Source organism: Bos indicus x Bos taurus, chromosome 18 (assembly GCF_003369695.1).
Source record: "Bos indicus x Bos taurus breed Angus x Brahman F1 hybrid chromosome 18, Bos_hybrid_MaternalHap_v2.0, whole genome shotgun sequence".
NCBI classification, from domain to species: domain Eukaryota; kingdom Metazoa; phylum Chordata; class Mammalia; order Artiodactyla; family Bovidae; genus Bos; species Bos indicus x Bos taurus.
The window spans coordinates 4,771,511-4,776,632 of record NC_040093.1 but is presented as its reverse complement, the minus strand read 5'-3'; positions in this window follow the sequence as shown (position 1 = coordinate 4,776,632).

Sequence of the window (5,122 nt, the reverse complement as noted above, 5' to 3'; positions counted from 1 at the left end):
GCTTGCCCCATGATTTATTGGCAGTTGAGCAGCAAGTGGCTGAACCTGCATTTGGTTACAAATCTAACTCCGGGTGCAGAATAGCCAGTGGGTCCATATGAGTCACCATGTCTCTGAGTTAATATGCTCAGGGGGAATCTTCTATCTTCAAGAGCAAAGAGTGAAAATGGTAATTTATAGTTAGGATGGCCTAATGCTGGAGCCTGGTCTATCGCATATTTTAAAGCATTTATAGCTTTACGGCTTTTGTCATTTGTTCAATGGGTCTGATTGGGTAGAGGTTATTAAGGCACAGAGAGATTGGACAATGTGGAAAAAACTAGGTACCGAATTTCTGTAAAATCGTGTTGTTGTTGTTCAATTGCCAAGTCATGTCAGACTCTTTGCGACCTCATGGACTGCAGCACATCAGGCTTCCCTGTCTTTCACTATCTCCTGGAGTTTGTTCAAATTCATGGCCACTTAGTCGGAAACCCCCTGAGAGATTTCTTTATTCTTAGAATTGAAAAAGCCAGAATTCTCTCAATTCTTTCAGAATCAATTAGTAAGCCTGTCTTAGTGGTGTGTGTGTTTACAAAATCAAGTCTCACTCTTTGCAACCCCATGGACTGTAGCCTGCCAGGCTCCCTTGTCCATGGGATTCTCCAGGCAGGAATACTGGAGTGGGTTGCCATATCCTCATCCAGGGGATCTTCCTGACCCAAGGATCAAACTGGTGTCTTCTGCTTGGCAGGCGGATTCTTTACCACTGAGCCACCTGGGAAGCCTATGAGAAGGGAGTTACTCATCCTTATCCTCAAAATAGATCTTCTTTACCCCAGGGGTTAAAGTAGATGAGCTCTAAGGGTTGGACAATGCACCTTGGTTCACATAAAGTTCAGGCTGATCCATGTATAAGCCAAATTGACCTCCTCTCAATATTTGAACATTTTCTCCATTCATCAATCACCAACAGATAAAAACCTTAGAAACCCATGGTCCAGCAATTCTACCTCTGATGATATACCCAGAGGAATTGAAAGCACACTCTGGAAGAGATATTTGTACGCTCATGTTCATAGCAGCGTTATTCACAATAACTAAAGCATGAGAGCAATCCAAGTGCCCACTGACTGAGAAATAGATGAACCGATGTGGCAGGCACAAATAATAGTGTATCACTTATAATTAAAAAGAAGGGCATTCTGACACATACTACAACATGAAGAAACCTCATGAACTCATTCTCTAAGTGAAATAAACCAGAAGGAAAGGACAAATATTCTTTGATTCCACTTAAATGGAGTATTCGGAGTGGTCACATTCATCAAGACAGAGAGGAGAAGGGTAATTTCCAGGAACTGGTGGAGGAGAAAAGCTCAGCTGGAATTCCATCACCTCCACAAGCTTTGTTCGTAGTGATGCTTTCTAAGGCACACTTCACTTCACACTCCAGGATGTCTGGCTCTAGGTGAGTGATCACACCATCGTGGTTATCTGGGTCATGAAGATCTTTTTTTGTGCAGTTCTTCTGTGTATTCTTGTCACCTCTTTGTAATATCTTCTGCTTCTGTTAGTTTCATACTGTGTCTGTCCTTTATTGTGCCCACCCATGTTTGCATGAAATGTTCCCTTGGTATCTCTAGTTTTCTTGGCGAGATCTCTAGTCTTTCCCATTCTATTGTTTTCTTCTTCTTCTTCTTTTTTTTTTTTTTTTTTGTTGTTGTTGCATTGATCACTTAGGAAGGCTTTCTAATCGCTCCTTGCTATTCTTTGGAACTCTGCATTCAGATGGATATTATCTTTCCTTTTCTCCTTTGCCTTTCTCTTCTTTTCTAACTTATTTCTAAGGCCTCCTCAGACAACCTTTTTGCATTTTCTTTTCTTGGGGATAGTCTTAATCACGGCTGTGAATGTGCTGCACTTAGTATGCCAGCAAATTTGGAAAACTCAGCAGTGACCACAGGACTGGAAAAGATCAGTTTTCATTCCAATATCAAAGAAAGGCATTTCCAAGGAATGTTCAAACTACTGCACAATTACACTCATCTCACACGCTAGCAAAGTAATGCTCAAAATTCTCCAAGCTAGGCTTCAACAGTACGGGAAACAAGAACTTCCAGATGTTGAAGCTGGGAATGTGAGGCTTGAAGAGATCTCTGGCTTCCCTGGTGGCTCAGACAGTAAAGAATGTGCCTGCAATGCAGGAGCTGCTGCTGCTGTTAAGTTGCTTCAGTCATGTCTGACTCTGTGCGACCCCATGGACTGCAGCCCACCAGGCTCTGTGCATAGGATTTTCCAGGCAAGAGTACTGGAGTGGGGTGCCATTGCCTTCTCCAGCAATGCAGGAGACCAGGGTTCAATTCATGGGTCTTCCTGATCCCCTGGAGAAGGGAATGGCACCCCACTCTAGTATTCTTGCCTGAAAGATCCCATGCACAGAGGATCCTGTTGGGCTACAGTCCATGAGTTTGAAGTCAGACACAACTGAGAAACTAACCTAAGGAAACCTGGCCTAATGGGTGCAGGTTGAGGAGGTTCTGGGGCCCAGGACTTGTCATATTAAGGGAGGAATCCAGTATACATGGCCAAACACACCTCACCCACCTTCTTTCTTGCTTCTCTCATGATAACTTCAACCCTCTGCGTTCTGGAGGGTTTGTGCTTTTTGGCCTTGATGGGATTCTCCGAGGAGCAGCTTTATGTTTCCACATGTCTATTGGTTTTGATTCCACTGTCACTACAGGTAACACCCTGTGTCCCATCCAGGGTGTGGGCACGGATTGGGCTGCCCTTGGGCATAGGGGTTTCTTTTGGAGGTTTAACAGTAAAGGGGATTTTGTGCTTTCACTCTGGTGTGTTTCCTGACCCAGTATTTCCTCCAGTCCTGCAGGGGAAAAAGCCCCAAATCCCCAGCGGTCCATCCCATCAGCATCATGGTCTCAGTCTTGATCTGCTTTGTGGTGTACTTTGGTGTCTCAGCAGCTCTCACCCTCATGGTGCCCTACTACCAAATTCACCCTGACAGCCCCTTTCTACAGGCTTTTCTCCATGTTGGGTGGGGCCCTGCCAGATATGCCATGGCTGTTGGCATCCTCTGTGCGCTTTCATCCAGGTCAGTGGCATGGCTTTCTCCTCGTTGACTGTCAGATGCTTGGGTATCCCAGCCATTGGGATTGAGAGACAAGAGAGAAAGACACCTTACCCCATGTAGACGAGGGAGTGGATGCCCTGGTCTCTCCTGCTTCTGCACATTCTCACTCCTCTCTTTTCTTTTGCAGCCTCCAGAACACCCCATGTTTGCCATGTCTTGGTTGATCTACACAATGGCAGAGGACGGGCTCCTTTTATGAGTCCTTGCCCAGATCAACACCCGTACATGTACCCACATCAGGATCATCATGATTTCTGGAAACCTTGAAGGTAGATAAACAAAACCCACCCCCTTTGGATTATCTTTCTTGGCTTGCATATTTCCAGCTGTTTCTCACTCCATCCCCCCAGCTTGTTTATGCCCTCCTTCTAGGGGTCTTGGCATTACTCTTCCATTTCAGTGATCTGATGGATCTCATGTCACTTCGGTCCCTGCTTGCTAACTTGGTGGTCTGCCGGGGTCCAGCCCTGGCTGATCCAGGGTATTCGAAGGAGAGACGGCGTTGGCGAGGATCAGGAAACAATTGCTTAATTAAACGTTAATTAAGGATATAAAGAGTAATAGAATGAGGATAGCTCAGTAGGAAAATTCAGTGAAGAAAAGAGGCTGAAATAAGGATAACTCAGTGAGGAAATTCAGTGGAGAAAAGAGGCTGAATAATTCAGCCAGAAGGTAAGAAAAAGAACGACATGGTGAGACCAAGTTTCGGTGAACAAGGCCCACACTTTATTTTCCAAAGTAGTTTTTATACCTTAAGTTATGCATAGAGGATAATGGGGGAAGGGGTAGAGTCATGCAGCAAGCCAGGCTTTCTTCCTGCAAACTTATCATATGCAAAAGCTTAGGTGATTTGCATCATCTTCTGGCCCGGAGGCCTGTTAACATTTTAAGACCTTTTCTTCAGAAAACTTATTTTTCTCTAAAGGTGATTGGTCAGGAGCCACCCTCCAAAAGCATTAGATAAAGTTGCATTCCTACAGAGCACAGGTGTGGTGGGCTATAACAAGAAAAAGAATTAACTCAAGGGTCCCAGGTTACAAACATTAAAGCTACTACTTACACCAATTATATTAATCAATACACTGCCAGGGACACAGCAGGTAAGGGATATGGAAACTTAGCAGCAAACATTGGCCCAACAAGTGAAAATCCCTTCACCAATACAATTTCTAATCAATCTTTTAACTACTCAAAAGAATCTGTGTTTAGACAGTTCAGAACATCTCCTGCCTCTCACAGTTGGGAGGCTCTGAACAATCACATGTGGCCGGAAAAACCTATTCAGACAGGCTAGAGGATTTCCAAAGGAGTTTGTAGGTTAAACACTGTCACACCCAGGAATTATTAACTGGAACTGTAAGCTAACTCTTTTTTCAGAGAGAGGTAGTGGGGGGCAGCACCCCGTAAAGTCAGAGGTGTAGGTGAAAGCACAAAGCAGAAAGTAGGCAGACACTGGTTTTGGGGCTAGATGCTCGAGAATTTCCAGGGGGACTCCTGAAGCTCGATCCCGCCTTTGCGTATGCCGAGCCTCCTTCCTCATGACCTTTGTCATGGGCGGAGTTCCTCACGCTGGCTCCCAGCAGTGATAGAATTCCAGTTGAGCTATTCCAGATCCTGAAAGATGATGCTGTGGAAAGTGCTGCACTCAATATGCAATATGCCAGCTCCCAGCAGTGGTCGATTTTTCTGCCCTTGTGTTCAGGTGAGACTCCACTCCACCCTGACTGGGGGTCTTAGGCTCGTGGGGATTGATGCGGGCTAATCCTCTCTGCTTCATGGTGCCTTCTAAATGTCCTGCTCTGCTTTTGTGGGAAAAGAGATGGATTCGGCTGTGTGATATTGGGTGAATAGGGATTGCTGTTCATGTTGCCATCATACCTCTAATTCAGGTATCACTCAGACCAGAATTTAAGCAAGAACAGAGGAAGAAACTGAGATGGAGCTTATAGTCAAAGAAAGGTCTTTGGACTCTGTACTTGAAGCCGACAC